At 44.0% G+C, this 20,756-nt stretch overlaps 1 protein-coding gene across 5 annotated transcripts in view; it reads left to right on the forward strand.

The window, feature by feature from the left end:
• The window catches only part of C1QTNF7 (C1q and tumor necrosis factor related protein 7), a 97,399-nt gene that overhangs the window by 51,724 nt on the left and 24,919 nt on the right, over positions 1-20,756 (forward strand). Inside the window, exon 2 of one of the 5 annotated variants that reach the window (XM_019553418.1) lies at positions 6,615-6,723. The exons of the other annotated variants lie outside the window; for them this stretch is intronic. The gene's annotated coding sequence lies outside the window, so the exon portion shown is untranslated. The remainder of the gene's footprint in view (positions 1-6,614; positions 6,724-20,756) is intronic. 5 annotated transcript variants of the gene reach the window in all.

The raw sequence follows: 20,756 nt of genomic DNA on the forward strand, positions 1-20,756 counted from the left end.
TGATGCAGGGGCTGAAGTCCACTGAAGTCCAGGAGGAGAGAGAGAGGGAAAGAAAGAGAGAGTTCAAATTGTAGGAGGAGGTATACAGGTAATATTTACTTATCCAGGCTGGAAAGGGGTCCTTGCCCAGTAGGTGTTGTCTAGAGGGGGGTTGCCAGCAGGGCCTGTGGGTGGATAGTGGTGTGGCATGGTGCTGGTCCAGATGGAAAGAGCGTCCCACTGGGTCTGTCTTCGCTGCCTGTAGCAGGGCACTAGGGTGCCTGCTACTGATAATAGTAAATGGGCTCAGCTGCCACTCACCAGGGCAGCATAGGTGGGTTGCTAAGACAACCAAGTGGGTCAGCTGACTGGAAGGGGGCAGGGCCTGGCCTTTATAAACTGTGAGGCTGAGGCCAGAGTCAGTCGTTCCCCCCACGGCAGCCTAAGGAGCAGGAGCCCTGCTGGAGCAAGCAGGGCGGGTGCAGTAAGGAAGCCAGATGGCTTGAGCAGTGTTGGCAGGATGATACTGGGTGGAGGAAACCCTGACAAGGATATGGATGAAGGATAGCCAGGTTGGCCTAGGATTTATGTTATAGCTGAGGGTCTTTGTGGTTTCTGTTTTGGTTGTGATATAAGACCAGAGGACTGGGTGAGGCTATAAGGAGTGGAGGCCTCATAGGGACCCCGCAGTAGAGTGCGGGGGGGTTCCTGGTGCCACAGAGGGTGCTGAGTTTTGGGGTGTCCCGACCCCGGCCCCAGTGTGGGCGATTATCGGGATGAGCCTAGTGGGCGAAAGACCCAGGAAAGGGGTCTGGGGGGGCCAGGTAAGGCTGAGGCCGCCTGAGCCCCGGTTGGGGGCGGGGAGCGCGAGGCACAGGCCCCGGTTGGGGGCGAGAGTACGGGAGAGAAGCGAGGGGGCACCCGTGAGGATACAGGCAGGCAATTAGGCAGAGCCCCGGTACAGCAAGGCAGGCACCATGCCAAGGAAGGTGAGAAAGGCAGCCTCCCTTTGATATTTCCCAGCAAGACGTGGTGGGCGAGATAGCGAGGGTGCATTAAACCGAATCTGGCACGGTAGGTAAGGGGCTTTAGGGGAGGTCACGGCACCCCTAAGGCCGCCCTGCCACACTGCCCCATTTTATAGGGGCAGACCTTGTGTGACCCTAGTGACAGGAGGCATGCCCAGGCAAGGGTCAGCCCCTGGCGTACTGAGCATGTGTGCTCCATGCAGGGATGTGCAGTTTCAGGTGTCTGTAATGGTGAGAGTTGCTGATTCTGCAGGGTCTTTTGTCTTTCAAATGCTGTTCTTGACTCTGTTCCTGGGTGAGGTCCATGGTTCCTGGATGAATCAATGCGAGGTGATGGCCCAGTCATTACAGGCCATTCAGTGGAGGTCTATGACCATTGTATTTCAATCATTCCCAATCACACTCATTCATTGGGGAACCAATTTGTATGGGAGGGGTATGTGACTCACACAATTGCGACACAGGGGATGCCCAGGCAGAGGACACAAGATGGAGACTTTACATATAAAATGGAAACTTGACATGACTTTGGTTCACTTACAAACACAGGCCTAAACCACACACACACACACACACACACGCACACACACACACACAGAGAATGAAACAACAACAATCAATATGAAAATGATGATAATAATACAATATACAACAGTAAAAATCAATACAAACCTGATAATAATACAATATACAACAGTAAAAATCAATACAAACCTGATAATAATACAATATACAACAGTAAAAATCAATACAAACCTGATAATAATACAATATAAAACAGTGGATATCCAAAACCAAAAACTTGCTACCAAAATAAAAATGTTTAAAGCTTATCCTACATTTTATTTTACTTATCCTTATCTATAGGTAATAGAAAGGGAGAGAACAAGTCAGAAATGGTTGGGGAAGGGGAGCGAATGCAATTAAAAAAAAAAAAAAAAAAGGAAAGAAAAACTGGGGGTTTTGCTACACAGGTTGTTCAAGAATGCCAGTCAATATGCTCTGCACCATGCAGTAGAAATCTGATCAGTGTTAATCGTTAATTCCCTTATTGATGGCACATGAAGAGTTTTTTAGCTTTATAACATGCCCTACTGCCAGACCTCTGCAGCAATGGCATGTGATGCCAAATGCCAAAAAGCTTCCTGAGATGTTACCAAATAAGGTCTTGTGCATCTCCTATACTTGATAAATGATATTTGGATCCTTTATTAAAAAGGACCGCCTTATGCCCTCTAAGTGATGCCATATGTATTCATTTCTTTACGCTGGCACAGGAAATCCATTATTTTCTTTGAATTCTCCAGTGGCACATACCAACCTGATAAACATGTACAGAGTGAACTGAAGTTTATGGAAACTACACTTTTCACTTATTTCTTGTTGTGGTATGCATATTTAATATGATTTATTCTGGAACATATTTCAGTCCCTGAGTAACACCTTCCTGCTTTTCCACTTGCCAGAAAAAAATAACCTTGAAGAATTATTGCTTTTAATAAAATGAATATTAACACCTAATTATTATAGCTGTCATGTTTATTATAATAGTACTCAGCATGTTGACATCTCTCAACCTATGATCACAAATCTTTCTACAGGTAATTATACCTCTGCATCCTTTGAGGGTGGTGGGGGGGAGAAGAAGAGGAGTTTCATGTTCATTTTGATGAAGTGAGACAAGGAGAAGCTAGTTACTTGGTTTTCTTAGATTCTACCATTATGTTGTTTGGGTTGTTGGCCAAGAGACTTATTTCACAGTATTGCACTGCAGACAGGACAAGACAACCCTGCCTTTAGCATAAATAGCACAGTAATGCAAAATCCTCTGTAGTACAAAGGAGCGCCTACATCCAATTCCCCTTTGAATGAGTACAGAATGCACAGTAAACTTTAACTATGAAAGTAGCATTTTGGGCCATTTGTGCAGATTTCAGCTTCTGGTTCCCCAGGAAGGCACATAACTGGTTGTAAGTCACAGATAACACAGGAAGACATTAGGGCACTTGAGCAGGACAGGGGAGATCCAGGTTTTAGGCTCCACCTCACCACAGAAAATTTGAACAAAAAATGCCATACCTACCAGATGACAGGCATGGCAGGCCCAAGAAGTAGCTAGCTGCTGGCTTCAGATAACCATGGAGGATGATAGTGAGTGAGAGTAGGAGAGTGATGAGGAGAATGAGAATTCTTGAAGCAGAACCAGCTCTTAAATAACTGCCCCATGCAGGAGCAGCAAGTCAGTGAGATAATCACCGAGGAGAGGGGTGGCACAGAAGAATTATTTTTAACTTTTAAAAACTCTTGTTTCTTTAAAAAAAAATGCTTTGGGTGTTTGCAAGCCAGTCCAGTCCTTGGGAGTGCACCATCCCACAGGAATATTTTACCTAACGAATTATCTGCCAACTGTGCCCAAGTCACTGGAAGTGCTCTCTTCTCTACTGTCTTCCTGTGACACAAGGAGGGCTCTTTGTAACTGAGCACTTGTGGCTGTGATACAAAAGAGGGGCTGAAGCGAACCTTCTTATCAACCCTTTTGGGCACAGATTTATTGCATGGTTGCTTGCTTCACAGGGGACTGGACTTAATGACCCAGGAAGTCCCTTGCAGGCCTGTTGCTATGAGAATTAGTTGGGAAATAACAGCACTGGTTCAGCATTGGCTCTGAATTCAACATTCATCCAAGCTGTATTCTGCACCCAGGCAGCTCCTTACTTAGCTGAGAGCAGTTGCCAAGATTCCTTTATTCATTTTTTAAAATCTTAAATGGGAATTGAAAAGTCTCCAAGATCATCACTGAAATGTGCATCAGAGAGAAGTGGAAAAACTAAATTTATCACTGGAAAAACAACGCTGATATTCTTGTGGGTGGTTAGAAATCATTTTGACATCCAGATTATGGCACTTCAGAGGCTTCTTTTTCTGATTAAAATTTTCTCAATTTTCTTAAAGGAAAAACTCGGTTTAATTGTTCTTTATCCTTTTGGGGGAGGGAGAGAGGGGAAAGTTCAGCCTCGTTCTTGCGCAGCTATGTCATTCACAGTTCAGTTTCAGTGGATGCTAAACACATTGTTGATAAAACTCAATGTCATTAAACACACAAATGCCATATACGCCATAAAGGAACTTTCATATCTGTGGAAATACCCACACATTTGATCCCTTTTCACAGACAGTGGAATCGACAGTATTAAGCATGCCTGAGTATCATTGTTCATTGTTACAGAAGTGCTGGTTCTGGAATGTCATGCTAAATTCATTTTTTCTGCACTTGCTTTAACTAAGCCTAGAAATCTTCTCTTTAATAAATTAATTGGAAATGATGGCAAGTTCCAGGTATCTGCTGTGAAATTCTTCGGGTTTCCGTAGTGTATTTGTATTACACCGTACCCCATTAAAATGATAATGACAAGTGAAGTAATTTGCAAAAGATCTTTTGCCTTTTTGTTTTTATCTCAAGAATGTGAATAAAATTGTAGTTTGTCAACTGATGGTATCAAGAGTAATGTGATCATCAGAATTCAAGCATAGATTCATGGAGCTCGATCCCAAAATATGTTAAAATCCTGCAACTCTTATGGAAATCAAAGAGAGTTGTGGATGACCAATATCTCATGATCAGGGCCATAATTTTTAACAAGATCCTGAGATTGTCTAAACCAAAACCTCACATCTGAACTACCTGATCTTTAGATAATTTTGACTTCAGATGTGAACTTAGAGCCTCAGGGGCAAGGAAGCAGATAGGGAAAGCCTTCCTGCCAAAACCTGTGAATTTCCACAGAAATAAAATTAGCTATATGAACACTTTTCTAAGACCACAGAAGAAACGGTTCAAGCCAGTTCACCAGAGGTTTAAGAAACCATCAGTACATCAGTCATATTGATGTACATTTGTTAAAAGTGTGTCTGTGTATCTGTGTAATATATATGGAATTAACTGATGGGAAAATTAAAGAACAGTGGGCCTGCCATCAGTACACATCACCTCTTTCCCTTCTGGCTTCTCCAAAAAATGTATGGGAGAAATGTTTGTTATGGATAGCCAGCTATATGCTAGAATAAGTATGTATCTTATGCTTTAGGTGCAATATGATAAAGATTGGGCTGAAGACTTGTTTCTTGTAACTTTTATCAGTAGCCTGTATCCACTATGTAACTTTCAGTCAAGTAACACAAGCCAAACTCTATTTTCAACTGGCTAGATGTATTTTTTAAAACCAGTGTTATAAGAATGTATGCTTGCATTTTTCTCTTATCTGTTTGTTTGTTTGCTTGCTTTGGTTGAGGCTTTTATTTCTTTTTTGTGGGGAGGAAGGAAATGGAGAATACTAAAAAACTACAGCTTTTTGAAAAATTAAGCTAAGATAAAATTTAATAAAAGTGCTATTTTAGATTGTTTTTCCCACTTGGAACAACTTCATTGCAGTGAATAGTATTTCACTGGTCCCTTTGTAATGCCTCCACACCTTCAGGGCTTTCATCTGCTTTTAAGGGAGACTCCTCGCATCAACATTTTCCAGCCAAATCAAAGCATGAATTCAGAGTGCCACTTCTTTAAAGTTTCACTCCTTCATATTTTAATTGTATCTATAATCTATACAGTGTTGCCAACTCTCATGCTTTTTGCTGTTGTTCTTAAAGTCTATGCTTCGGGAATGTGAAAAACTTAGTTCTTATATATATTATTTTATATTATATATATAAAAGAAAGAGCTAAGTTTTTCACATTCCCAAAGCATAGACTTTAAGAACAACAGCAAAAAGCATGAGAGTTGGCAATACTGTCTATAGCCTGGCAAAAATTAAAGAGTGGGCACAGCAATACTTACAGCTCGCTTTACAGTAGCACCTATGAGTTTAGTACTGGATCCTACAGCAGGAGTTGTCACCTCTCTGGGTTTAAGGCATCCCTTGTTTAACTCAAGGCATGCCTCAACAACTTGTGCGAATTGAAAAGCGACCCATTTAAAAATGAATTTATTCTAGTGCTTACCTCCCTGCAGAGGAGCCAGACAGCGGGGAACTTACCTCCTCACATCTTTTTATGTACTCACACCTTGCAGTGCCCCAGAGTCCCCTGGCACCTTGGCTGAGAATCATTGTCATAAATCATAGACACTTCTAAACACTGTAACTAATACTATGTAATTCAGGAGCAGGTGCCCACAACAGCATATGTACTGCCATCTAGTGGTCAAAAGGGAGTATAAATGTTTGTAATGCTTGAGAGGCAAGGCTGTTTCGTGGATGAGGTTGTGTGGGTTGTAACATGTGGCTGCTCCGTGCAGGAGACTCAGGAGATGGAGCTCAAAGATCCTTGCGGAAACTGTTGATGGTGCTGATTTTTGATAAGAGTCCAGCCACATCCAAAAACTCAGAAACAGAGATATTGTTACACATCCAATTTCTGCTGTGGTGATTCCTGACTTGACCAGGACAACCTGTTCATGTCTCCACTTTTTTTTAATTGCTGTTGTTGATCTTTTCACTTGATTTCAATAATTGCTAGTTGAGCAGTTAAATGTTGATAAGCTTCAGTAAAAATAGAGATTTGAAATAAGATGGAAGTAGAGGGATACTAACAGGGCTATTCTCTACTTACAGAAATCATTCTATACTAGTCAAAGTAAATATATGCAATTAAAAGTCCCAGTATTTCTCTGGGATACACATCTCCATTCTGCAACTGAGGAGCAAAAAGATGAGAGAGAGGGTAAGCAGTTTTCCCAAGCTCAGAAAACCAACTAATTGCAGAGCCAGGAATACAACCTGACTATCAATGCTTTTACTTTAGCACTAGACAACATTCATTTTTTCACATGTAAAATATTTTTAAAGGGAAAAATAGATTTACCTGCATTAGCCATGTTGATGAAGTGAAGTTCTGGAATAGGCTTCCAAACAGGAAGTAGTGGCGAGGAGCTTACGTTGGGTGTAAATGGGGTGTCAAAGGTCATGGAAGATACAGTAAAATGGGATAGGAGCAATCCTGAGGTAAGGCTGGAAAAATTATCATACTTCTTTCTGAAATAAGTTTCTTTCACTCTTGAATTTTCCTCTTGAGTGCTTACATTACTTCTTGTATCATGTTATAGTGTTTCCCATGCTTCAAGGCTTCTGCTGATTACCTGCAGGTGCTAAGAAGAACCTGCTACGCCTTTGAAGCATTACTTCACTTCGGAGGAAAGGATGCTCCAAATAAGCCTGGCACCCCAGAGTGCAGAGTCTCTACCAGGGAACAGACAGTATAGATTTCAGGGCCGGGGTTGAGCAATGTTGGAGATCTTAGGGGCGTCTCTGGAGCATGTAGCCTCCCAGAAACACCAAGTAAGGGGGGCACACAGCCCCCAGCACCTGGCAGGAACAGATCCAGAGGGGATGCAGTGGTGTAGCTTCAACCCCCACCTCCCTTTTCAGACCACACTGTGGAAGCAGCAGTCTCCCGAAGTGGACAATAATCTTCCCCTTCCCTTCCCCTCTGTCCTGAGCAGCACGTCCCCTCCCCATCCGCAGTCCCTGGGGGGACATAGCAGAGCGGAGGAACCTGTCTGCGGCTGCTGCTGCCACCACTGTTCCTATTTGGAGCAGGGCAGGAGGGGCTGTGGGGTCCTCCCCTTGCCCCCAAGCCCCAGATCAGTGGGGGACAGCAACAGTGGCAGGCAGGGGAGGAGGGGAATTGGAGGGGAGAGAACATGCCGCTGAGGACAGAGTGCTGAGAGCTGGGGTGGGATTCTTACCTGATTTGAAGGCTAAAAAACAGTGTTTGCTTATGTTCCTGGGGTACAGGTTGCCCACTCCAAGGGAGGAAGCTGGGAGCTGGGCACAGGGGTTTGGACCATAGAGGCTTGGCTGCATTCCAGAGCACCCTTGCCCTGCATGTGTTGCATGGGTCAGGTGAGTGTGAAGAGCAGTGCAGTTTGGGATACATGGAGGACTGACAGGACCCTAGGCCCAGAATGCTCTGTGTTTCCACATAATATTGAACCAGTTCACAGAGGACGGGCTTAAAATATTTGATTTTTCTTGCTGTACTTCTGAATTTACTCTGGAATAAGAGCATGCACACACACAGTTATCATGAGGTAGTCAATGTGCTATAAGGTCACACCCTATCTTATCTCAACGTAACCTGTTGATGTAGCTTCACCCTTTTCTTTCCTCAAACCCTGCAACCAAGGGAAAAGTGAATGAATATGCTTCAGCTGATGATTCAAGTACTGTACAATGCAGTATATTAGGCCTTGGTTACTCCCAGACTAGCAAAGATTTAACTAAGGAGATGTTTTAAAACTATTCAGTGGAAACAAAACAACCCCCTCTCCCCAAACACTCTTAAATCAGTTTAGACATGACATAAATGTCTGTAATTTGCACCCATTCCTTCCTGATTTAAACTAAAACAAAATAAGCTGTTTCTAAATCAGGTTACGGGTGGTGCCTACATAGAGCTTTAGACAGATTTAAATAAAAATATATCAGTGCAAGTTTGCATGTAGATGTTTGAAACCACATATCACAGAGGACTTCACTTATTCCCTGGAATTTATAACTTCCTAATTAGCCAGATGTTCATAGACCATCCCTGCATTAGAAAAAAAGTATGATTTTTATTTGGTTTAATCCAGGGGTGTCAAAGATATGGCCCATGGGCTAGAGCCAGCTCACAGAGCTGTATCTGGGTCTCAGAGTGACCCAGAGGCAGCATGCAGGGTGTACTGGATGGTCCTGCATGCCTCGTGCAGTCCTTGCTCCAGTTTGTGTCCCAAAGTGGCAAAGTGGCTCCCATGTGCAGCACAGTCCTGCTGCACCTGCATGAAGCTTTGGGACTATACTGCACATGGCAGCAGCTCCAGGGCCAAGCAGCACAGCCTGGTGGCAGCAATAGCTCTGGGACCATGCAGCGTAGCCAGAGCAGAACTGGGATGCATGCAGCACCTACTCCAGCTGCTCCAGGACACACACTGGAATGTGAGGCTGGTCTGTGGGTCCAGTCCAGCCCATTGACCAGCTCTGCACCTCTCATTTGGCCCTTTTGGGCTGAAGGACTTGGCACCCCAGGTTTAATTTGTCTTGGCATCATGTGGTAAGCCTGGTATTGCATCGTCTTGTACTAACAAGACACAATTTCCTAGGAGAGGGGTGAAGGAGTGCTGGGGGAAGCAGATGTACATTTTAGGAAAAGGTGGGGGCAGGTTCTGCTATTGGTAAGAAATTTGGGGAGCCCTAAAAATGTCTTAGACAACAGTCGGAGACTTCTGCTGCTGCTCCTAATTGAGATTGTCCTGTCAGGGGATTCCTCACCCTATCACCCATCCAAGAAGGGAAGCGCACCTCCCCTAAGCTGGAGTGTGGAGGGTGAGCTCTCCCTCTGCTTATATCACTCCCTTACTTTACTCCAGTCTCTGGCTGCACCCTCTTTCTCAGGAATGCTATGATGAGCCCACCCAGGCACCTGCAGACAAGCCACTGACTCATTTATGAAACAGGCTGTTTGCTGCTTTTAACTGTATTTGGCAAACGCTTGTTCCTTTGCACCCGTTGTAGCAGGCAGCTCTTAACTAGCATCCTCCTACCATTTGTGGCGGTTGTAGGTGAGAAAGAACATAACCACCTTTTATGGACTGTTGTTATCCCCTAATTTGGGGATGAAGCCCAGAGCCACAGTGGAAAAGAGAAAGGAAAAAAGTCCAGCCTATTTCATACGAAATAAGCAATATAACATTCGCATCATATAGTGGCCTTCATTTTTTCCTAAATCACTACATTTGCTTTTATGCAGTGAGTTGTTATTGGATAGTTAATCCTTTCTCTGCGATTAGACGCTCTGGAAAAGAGACTGTTTTGGCTTCAGTTAGATTTGCGCAAGTGATACTGCATGTAGCAAAATCTTTAGGTCTTGTTTGGTCTACAATAGAGGATTAGACTTTAATGGGTGGGTCACCAAAGGAGACCTGGGCAGAGTCTGTGAGTTAGTTCCACACCAACACTGCTGTTTTCAGCAATTGATTTTGTTCATTTGCTGGCATATTGGATGGCAGTTGTGAAATCTAGATGAACCCCAACTATAAAGAAATTGCTATAGGATTTTGGCTTGCCACAGCTTTTCCTTTTATGGTAACCAAAGCACATATTTAAACTGGTTGGGTTGATATAGTTGGGGTTGGTCCTGCTTTGAGCAGGGGGTTGGACTAGGTGACCTCCTGAGGTCCCTTCCAGCTCTCCTTTTCTATGATTCTAAACTTCTCTCTTCAGAGACTTTTGTAGGAAGATAGCAAATCAGCTCAGCCCAGCACTGCCCCTGCACATTCAGTGTCTATGGTATATTATGGTCTGTCAGAAAGACATTTGCTTCTGTTATGTGTATGGCTGGTTTGTGCCTAGATCTGTCCATATCATGTAGATTGGAAAAAGGAAGGTACAAAGATCCTTCCCAACTTTATGCCCTATGAAGGGGCAGAGGCAGGAGCATGGAAAGTCTTGGTCTTTTCACTCCTGACACTCAAAAACTAGGGGGTAAGAGCTATAAGTAAGAAGGCTATAGGATTGGTAGTAAAAAGGCTGTGCATCAGTAGGCTGGACCAATACAGAGCAATGCAACAGGCACATATTGCACCAGAGAAAAGGGTGTAGCAGAAGTCTTCACTGCCACAGTATCCCCCGTGTTCCTCTGTAATACTGTGCTGGGCAACTTTGCAAGTGAAGGGAAAAGTGCAGGGCCAGATTAACGCATAGGCAAACTAGGCACATACCTAGACCTGCGTTCCAAGGGGGCCTGGTTCTTCCCTCCACGGTGGCAGCACAAATGTCCCCATCCGCCTCCCTTCCCTTCCCTTCCCTTCCCTTCCCCCTGTCCTCCACCAGCCTCACCACCACCACGGATGCTTCCTAGCGGCGGCTCCGAGCCCTGTTCCCTGGGGGTGGCAACTCTGGGATGGGAAGCGGAGTCTAAGTCTTGACCGGCCCGGGGCCCATGAGTTTGTTTGCCTAGGGCCCACTAAAGGGTTAATTGGGCCTTGGGAGGGTGGCAAGGCCAGGCTGTCACTGCTGATATTTAGTAGCACTCCTGGGTTAGATTAGCTGCTTATTCTGATTGAAAGGTGCATCTAGGCCACTTGGCCTTTTGTGATGAAAGAAGTGAAATTAGCTTTGAACAGTGATTAATCACAACCTTTACTGGAAAAAGAAGCCTGAATTATGTTGTCAGAAATGTACCAATTAAAGCAAAATGCCATAAAATGTCTGAACTTTCCTTTCAGTGCCACATAGCAACCATATAAAAGTGTCACTCAGCTCTTACCAACTTAAGAGCCACTTATGTCTCTTGGAAAACATTTGATTTAGAAACACTTCTCATATAGCTCTTATTTCTCTTGGGAATTAAAAAAAACCACATTTTTTTTAAAGTTAATGCAGTCCTTATTTTATGCAGGCCTAGTGAAATTCTGGGATGGTGGGCTTAGCAACAGCAAAACACTTGTCCCCTCATGTGGCAGAGAGACCACAGGACTCAGAGCTTAACCTGATGATCTTCGTACAATAAATGGAAAAAAAATCAGGATGGGACTGAACATCCTGGAGTCAACAAAAGGGAACCAGATGGGAGCTCTGAATACTGGGCAGTGCCCAGTCATGAAAGATGCAGGCCTTTGAATCCCCACATGTCCACAATACAAAAACTACCTGCTCGCAGGAGAAGTGAAGGACAAAAAAATATATAGGATCACCTGTTTACAAAAAAGAAAAAGTAGTAAGAAGACATTTGGGATCATAGGGTCAAAATCAGAATACCAAAATTGGTTTTGCACCCACTGAGAGGGTGTAGGACTGGCAGCCTTGGACATTGGTGTTCTTTGGTTATCCACGCATGAAGCACAGCAGGAGAGATGGATGTTTCCCCACCGGTAATCTTCAGCCACCTCATGGAAGGCCACGTTGAGTGGTATTAAAAGTTCCCAGTCTGTTTAGTCTCTTGGGGCAGACTTTTACGGTCTCATCTATAATTAATATTTGTGATGCCTATTCCTGTTCACTAGGAGCTAGTCTGAGATTTCCAATTCATTTCACATCTACCACTGAAAAGCCACCTGGCAATCCTCCTCCACTGTGAACATAGGCAAAAGACTGGGTAATTTGCCCCTCTGGTTTAGTTAGTCTATAAAGTGCAAATGTACTTGGGCTTCTGCCTGACTTCAGCATAAAGGTAAAATTACATGTTACACCTAGGCCATACTAGGGGCACTTAAAACACAAGTGTCTGTATATTCAAGCTTGTTAACTAATACTAAATGCCCTCTGAGCATGTCAAAGTTATGTGACTTCAGGCGAGAGTTAACTCTGGGCTCTGCTACCTAGCTTGTGTTAGGGTAAATTCGGCTTGCTCCAGGGAGACAAATGAGCAGTATGTGTCCTTCAACACCCCAAGATGCACCATCCCCAGCCTTCCCACCCCCAGACAGTATGTAGGTGTCTTGGCTCCTAGTCACACCCCTCATTGCCAGCCCACTAGTGGCAAATCAGAGCTGCGCTGGCAAGAAATAGTATTTACCCTTCACATGCGACTGCTCACAGACCAATAGTACTTTACACCTTTTAACATTCTACAGATTTAGTATGGGGTAAGTGTACCAGGTGACTTCATCCTAATACAGCCTTACCTCTCACTGGATGCATCGACACGAGATGCGGTACTGTACATTAGCATAGTTTACTGCGCAGTAAAAACCCTTAATCCTGCTTAAATTTCATGTAGCTGATGCTTAAAGCGGTTCATTTCTCTGGAGGCCACTAAAATCACAGACACACACTCATTAGATGGCACAAAAGGTGTACTTGCAAATAGGGTCAGAGCAGAGTCAAAAACTCAGATTACTCTGAACCCACCAAGGAATTTTGCAGGCTGTATTTATCTTTTTCCTCCTGGGCACGTGTGCAGAAACAGGAACTCTTACAGCTCACTTCCGTTTCATACAAGCATACATGTGGTTACATCACTAAATACATCGCATGTATATTATAATTAACTACTTAAGTATGCAGGGCGGAGAGGTAAATATGCATCAGCTAATTAAGCATGCTCAGAGACTACTATAGGTCACCAAGAGTTTAAACGCCCCCCCTTTCAAGGACACAGTCAGTTGAATTCCAGCTTCTGTAATCTGCATGAGAAAGGCTAGGGAGAAGCTGGGGGAGAGTCTGCGATTTAGTATAAGAAAAGCTGTGGCAAGGCTGGGCAAGGAAAAAAGTCCTTGACAGTGTTTCTTTCTTATCGGGTGCAAGATGCAAGCTGTGCATTTCTAACAATTCTCCATTTCTAACAATATTCTAACATAGCTGTGGGGCAAGGCACAGGTGCTGCATCAGTGTGAGCAGGGCAGGACCTCCAACCCCTACATTTATAAGCATGAACACTGCGTGCCTGTGGAGGCCTGGGCCCTGCTCCATGTGTGCCACCACACAGCCCCCACGCCCAGGCCCAGCCCCAGCCCCACTGCTCATCCTGGCTCCACACGAGTGCAGAGCTGGAGCTACTGAGGGGAAGGAGGATCTGTTTGATGTGAAGGAAATAAAAGACTTGTTCTTCTGACACGTGTCTGCAATGAGTTGGTACAGGGAGTGGGCATGTAGGGTTGGGGGTCCATGGGCAACAGCGTAGGCAAGCTACAGCAGGGAGTGCTGGAGGAGGTGGTCAGCCTGGCCCCCACTGGCGGGTGTGCGGCTCTCCTGGGGCCTGGGCAGGGGGGGTCCTGCTGGGGCCAGCACCATGGCCAGCAGGAGTGTGAGGCACTGGTCATCACTGCCAGGGGCAGGGGCTAGAGCAGCCATAGCGCGGGGAGGCAGAGTGGGCAAGGAGAAAGCTCCCCCGTGCTGCCCCTGTGCTTGGCATGCTGCTCCTCAGCAAGGAAGAGGCTGCCCAGGCAAGCAGGGCTGGCTTTTAAAGATGGCTGCCAGAGCCTAGGGCTCCCTATGGTGGCAGCGGGGGCCCATTGCAGGGCTGCAGGAAACTGGGTGCAAATCAGCTTCCTAATCTTCACATGCATAGACACCTGCCCCGAAAATGCTTCCACCAGAGTAAGTCACATCAGAATAAACTGAGGCCAGAGTAAATTCATGTGTAGAAAGAGGGTCTTAATTTTAATGTTCTCCTTAGCCATCTCATCTTGCATCCATGCATCCCAAATTAGAGTGCAGTTTATAAATGGCAATTTCTTAAAGAGCAAGTCTGTTCTTTTTCTAAATTCAGAGTGATGTGTGCTTATTTTAGTGATGCATATTTCTACTTCTTAGCATTCCTGCTAACACTGCAAATAAACACAGTGAAGACTGAGGCAGCCAGATTCCATTTCATCTTGCAGGTCATCAACAGAAATCTTACCAGCTCTATCCCTGCTTTCCCAGTGAAATGCCAGTGGGTTTGTGTGGAGGCAGCTGGGGATATAATGTGAAGGCAGTACAGTTGCACAGACCTGCAGAACTTAATTTGCCCTGCAGAACATTCACTGCTAGTAAAGATGAAGGAGGACAGCTGACTTGTAGAAATCCTTTTAACAGAAAAAACAGGAAAAAATATATACCTCGTTTTACTTGTAAACTGAGTACAGTCAACTTGGAAACATGTGGCAATAATACAAAGCTCCATAATGCCATTTTGGAAGATTAATAGAAAAGAATGAGGCAATATGAAATTGCAATTTCATTTCAACTTGTAATTTTGTTTGTAACATCATAATCATCCCAGCAGCATGAAAGTGTGTCACAGAGATTGCTGGGTTTTATGAAAAATGGAACTTCTGCAGAGACCTAATTTCATGTCGTACTGTAATAAAAACAAACAAAGCACATAAGAGAGAAGCTGTATAAATATAATTGTCTGCTAATATATTGTGTGTTTAACGTTTTCCCATGCGGTATCAATGAATGTCTAAGATTTCAATTTATTTTTTTACTTATTAGTTTACATACATATATAAACTTTTGCAAAGGAAAGAGGAAACAATAGAAAACATTCAACAAATCATGGTATCTCATAGAAAGAAAATAAGCATATAGCATTCTATTAAGTCTTCTGTTAGGTTTGAGTAGGGGAGAGTTCATCATCAATAATTGCAGTCATCCAGTTCAGAGCTTAGTCTGTATTTCAGTCAGTATCTAAAATCACAAAAGATCGAGATGGCAAATTAAAAAAAGCAAAGAAAAACAGCTAATTGGACAGAAAACAAACCTAAGTAGATAATTATTTTAGGCCATCTTAAAACTTACCTGTTTTGGAGCAAATTAACTCTAATCATCCAAGTCAGGTAGAAAAGAGTCTTTAATATTACTGTGATGGGAAATACATTCAGTGTACTTCAGGGTCTTGAAGAAATGAAAATCAAGAAATCTCTGGCTTAGTGAAATGAAGATGTATGTATATAATATAAATAGACAAATGTACATACTTTCTGATTAATAAAAAACTATCTGGACTGACTGGAAAGAATTCCAGTGTAATGTAATATTGGAAGTGTATATTTTTTATCCCATTTTTGTGACTTCAGTTTTATGTCTGAAAAGAATTTTTTCTTTAATCAAGACAATAGAAGACTTTGTAGAGCTTTTAGTACTTTCAGTTTCATTTACACTCAATAGATTTTTTATTTTTTCCATCAGAGTGAAAATTGCAAACATCTTTACCCAGCTCAGAAACTTGAGGTCCATATGCCTTCCATCTCTCTTGACTCCTTACTTAAATTTTAACTATATGCACAGTTGTTCAAGGGAGTTTTTGAAGGCAGGTTTACAATAAATACATTCTTGGCCTGAAAGATGATAGGTAAAACTTGCATTTTTTTTAAACTATCCAGAATATCTGAAGGTCTCTGGCAGAGATTATTTTTGTATTGCTACACAAACATGCGCCTCCGGGCGGGAGCATGATAACATTGCCCCAGAGGCTAGTTCTCTAGCCAAGGTGCTATGGGGCTGCTCCTTACAGGCAGCAACTGATTGAGACTGGAGGACACTAGAGCAGGGGTGAGCAATTATTTTGGGCAGAGTGACGCTTACCCAGTGTTGGCAGGCTGTCGATGGCCATGAGGGTAGCCCTGCCCCTTGACAGGTGCCCCACCCCCTGGGCACCATCTTGGGGCCAATGTCCCAGTGTTTTGGAACCAATGTCCCAGGGCCAGCACCGGTGGAGCCCAAAGCAGGGCACAAGCTGGCAGAGGTCTGTGGAGCCGGGCTGGGCTGCACCAGCAGGGAGAGAGGGGAGCTGGCCCAGCTCCATAGAGCCCCTGCTGGCTGGGACCCTGCACTCCTGCCTCCCTGCTCTGGGCCCCACTGGCACTGGCCCTGAGACACCAGTGCAGACCCCATGCTCCTGCTGGCTCCCGCACCTGCTCACTTCCAGTGCCCCCCAGCCCTGCAGTACAGGTTGGGGGCAGCACACAGCCCTGACCCCCTGCTCCCTGGCAGGCCATATTTTGCCCACGCCTGCATTAGAGTGAGGCTGCTTGCCAGGTGGGAACTTTCCAGGGCCACTGGTGCTCCACCACCAGCAGCCATTTAAAGTTGTAGGTGCTTAGAGCTTGCAGCTTGCAGGCAGCCCAGGATTGAAACTGCTGATGTGGTTGGAGACCAGAGATTGGTGTGGCATGCAAGCCCCTGCTGCTGCTGTAGTCCTGCTGCAGGGTAGCAACTGGGACAAGGCCTCCTGGAAGCTGGTCCTTCTCAGGCTCCCTTACAGCTCCCCGCTGGACTTGCTGTTATGGAGGTAGTCCTGTCCTGTAGAGTGAGGGAAGAAGAGCACAGCCCTACCAGATAGTGGGGGGTCTCCCAGACCTGTCCACTTGTTAAATTTGTCCCAGAAGACAATTGCTTGCAGCTTCTTTGTTGTGATTCTGTCATTTTTTTTCTCATAAATCAGCCATTTTTTTAGTGTGACAGATAGCATGAATGTGTGAATGGTTGCTTTTTATCACACTAAAACAGCTGATATGGTGGAATGCCTGTCTAAGAAGAACCAAGAACTAATGATACTGTGTAAAATGTGAAAAGATTATGGAAAGCAATTGTACTTGATTTGCTTCTGTGGGGTAATAGGGACTTTATCATTGCTGTGGATTTCTGTAGTAGATAACTTTAACCAGGAGACCTATAAATATTAAATAACTCACAAAAGTCATATTCACTAGCTATGGAATCAATGGGAATATTACCTACGAATCTCAATTTTCCTCAAAGGATTTTGCAGACTTTGGCATAACATAGGTTTATAGATGCTATATAGTTATTCCAGGACCAGGGGCATACAGAGAACCAATCCAAGCTATCAGATGCATAGTGGGCTGAGTCAAGATTCTGCCTGAGAATCAGAACACACGTATGGAAAACTAAGTCAGTCGACCCGTGGTTCATAAGTCAACATCATCTATGTACTAGGCCTGTGCGAAGCAGCTAGTATTTGCTTTGGATTCTGCCAATTTGGGGGTCAGTGATTTGATCTGGTGATTTGAATCACTGTCCCGAATCAAGTCGGCCAAATCTGATTCAGAGATTTGGCCACTGCCAAATCAGCCAAATCTCTGGATCAAACAGGCCACATCCCCCATGTGGCCCCAGCTCCCGACTCTTTAAAAAAAATATAAAACAGCCCTGCACTCACCAGCTGCTGCCAGGCCGGGGGGGGGGAGGAAGTGATCCCTGCTTCCCTGTACTGCATGGGGGACTCTGCCATGAGCCCCCAGAAGCCCTAATGGCCACTGTAGCAGCTGGTGAGTGTGGGACTTTTTTTTTTTTTAAAGAACTGGGATGCTGGGCCCGGGCGGGGCAGCCATGGGGGAAGGCTGGCAGAGCAGGCAAGCCGTGGGGGCTTGTGGCAGAGTCCCCCACACAACACAGGGCAGTGGAGGGTAGTGGGGAGAGACCCCTGCCTGGCATGAGCCGGTGGGGCGGGGCTTTTTTTTCCTTCTTCTTTTAAAGCACTGGGACAATGGGGATGGGCAGGGCAGCCATTGATTTGGCTGGGAGAGTGGGTCACTTGGCGGGGGTGGGGGAGCAGGCAGGGGATGGGGACTGGCAAAAGTCCCCCCATGGTCCCCTTCCCCCTTCTCCAGCTCCCCCCTGCCGCCTCCTACTTACCAGCATGGAGTCTGGATCCAGCTCCCTGCAGCAGTGAGTGGGGACTGCCCAAATCTCTGAAGCTCTTCAAATCTTTTCCAAATCAATTCAGAAAGCTTTAAATCGATTCAGACCTTTTTACTGGTCTCCCGATTCAATCTGGATTTGAAGGTTCAGCCTGCTAAATAGGGCTGAATCTCCCCCAAACTGAATCAGCATCCAAAGCTTCACACAGCCCTACTATGTACTGTCTTTCATAGAGAAACAGTAGGAATATAAAGCTGCATGTACTAGCTAGATAAGTCAGATGGGCTGAAAGGCAATTGGCAATAGAATATTATGATGGCAAATCAAATGAACTACTTCTAAGGCCAACTCATCTTCAGTGCAAGTAGGTATAATTAATACCAGTGGACCTGAGTTTAGCGTTTAATTGGGAACTGTTACATGACAGATGCCAGTAAAAAGTCTGTCTGCCAACTGTTGCTACATGACACCTCATACTAATTATTGGGAACAGCAGTGCAGTCACTGTGGCTGAATGCCGACATTTTAATCTGTCTCAGTAAAATGCTATTTTAAATACAAAAGGTGGTTCAAGATTGTCAAAAACATGCTTAAGAAATAATGCTGGTGTTCTCCATTAACACAACAATAGTATGATTATTATTACTACTGTAATTTAAAAAAGTGAAAAACTCAGGTATTAAGAGGTTAGATGATGGCTGCAAAATAGTTATGTAACAGATACAAAAAGCAAAATGTATAGCCTGAGATTAAACCCAGTGCTTTAGCCACAAGACCTACTCTCCTCTTTGGAGTAAGCTTAACATTTCACCACTGAGGTAAATAGGGGTTTACATTTAACTAACATGTACGCAGAATCAGATCCAAATTACAGGTCTTGAATTAATCATTTGAACTAGTGCTCTTCTAAGTAAAATTTCATCAGCTTTCCCATTGCAACTCTTTTTTTAAACCGATACACTCAGACTTTAATTTGTGAAGGGGTTTATAGGAAATGCCAGTTACAGTTGTTGTTCAGATAAATTGATAGAGGTTCTGGAGCTGCACATGGGTTTTTGTCTTTCCAGGTTTTGTGCAGAAGATAAAAGAAACAAATTATATATGCATGATACTGCTTTTTATTTTACTGCACTTCCCTTCCTCAGAGATTCAAATCTGTCTGTTTGAAATGCTATCCTCCATCCAAGTCTGTGTATCATAAATACAGAGGGGAAAGATGAATTACAGCTTTAGTGCTTGAATAAGCGAGGAGCTCTTAAGCTGGATTTTAAATTTTAAAGTATTTACTCAAAAAATTCTGTAGGCCTCTTCAAACAAGCAAGTTAGATATTTAAGACCTAATTACGTTTGCAGCATGTGTATTTAAAATCTCCCCTCAAACCAAACCTTGCAAACCCAAAACACTCAAGTACACAAATTTTCCGTTGCAAGAGAGGATGAGAAGAGCAAACCACATGTAGCAGATACTACTCACATGGCTTATTGGAAGTTTCTCATCCACCACAGTGTAAGAAGCTACGTCGAATAGAATAGATTTTCCACTGCTGTGTAAGTGATTTTATACAACCAAACTAAAATGGTAATGCTTTCCTTCCACTTCACATGCTCTACACACAAATTCAAGGCAGCAGAATAGCAGGCCTTCAAATCAAAAACACATTTAAAGTGGTGCTTAATATTATTAATTTGTGTATTTAATATTAATAAATCTGTGGAAGAGAAAGCACAGCCCATCTGGAAAATGGCTAGATGTAGCTAACTGGAATTTTCCCTGGGAAGGCAGGAATATTCCACTGCAGCTGTTCACACGCCTTCCATCCCTGCTCATCTTCCGGGTTCCTGGAAGGTGGCCCAGGCCTTGCTACAAACTGAGCAGAGAGAGGGTGGGCCTGGGTGGAGCTGGATTTTCTGTGAAGCATCATGAAGGCAGGACACCTCACCCTTTTGACTGTTGAATGGAAACTCAAATCTTTCATTCGAATAAAAATTATTATACCTCATAGCATTTCAATTTTAGTTTACAAGTCCAAATGGTGTAGAGCTCACTCTTTTATATGACTGTTCTTTAATCTCAGTCTCACAGACAAAAGGGTCAGCCTCACTGGAAGTTAACTTGTAATTCAAAGGTTCCATTTGCTTCAGGAAGACACATAATTAAAATTCCTGCTATTACCAAAAAGCAGACATTATGTACATTTAATCTTATTTTTATATCTTTTTGGGTGTTGCCTCAAAAATCTGACATTGACCATAATGGTTATTTTACATCAACATTGGACCAGATTCTCTTCTTTGTTACATCAGAGTATAACTGCAGTGATGCCATTAAATAAATAGTGTTACTTCAGATTTGCTGTATAAACAAAGGCATAAACAAAGAAGAAAAATTCCCTTTTAATTACCACTAATTGATGGATAATCTCAGGAGGCGCTACTTCACTGTCAGGGCGGCTAGGATCTGGAACCAACTTCCAAGCAAAGTGGTGCTGGCTCCTATCCTGGGGGTCTTTAAGACAAGACTTGACAACCACCTAGCTCAGGTCGTTTGACCCCAGTACTCTTTCCTGCCATGGCAGGGGGTAATAGTTTCATAGTTTCTAGGGTCAGAAGGGACCTGAGCAGATC

The sequence above is a fragment of the Crocodylus porosus genome, unplaced genomic scaffold (genome assembly GCF_001723895.1).
Source record: "Crocodylus porosus isolate Cpor-Errol unplaced genomic scaffold, CroPor_comp1, whole genome shotgun sequence".
In the NCBI taxonomy this organism is placed as follows: Eukaryota; Metazoa; Chordata; order Crocodylia; family Crocodylidae; genus Crocodylus; species Crocodylus porosus.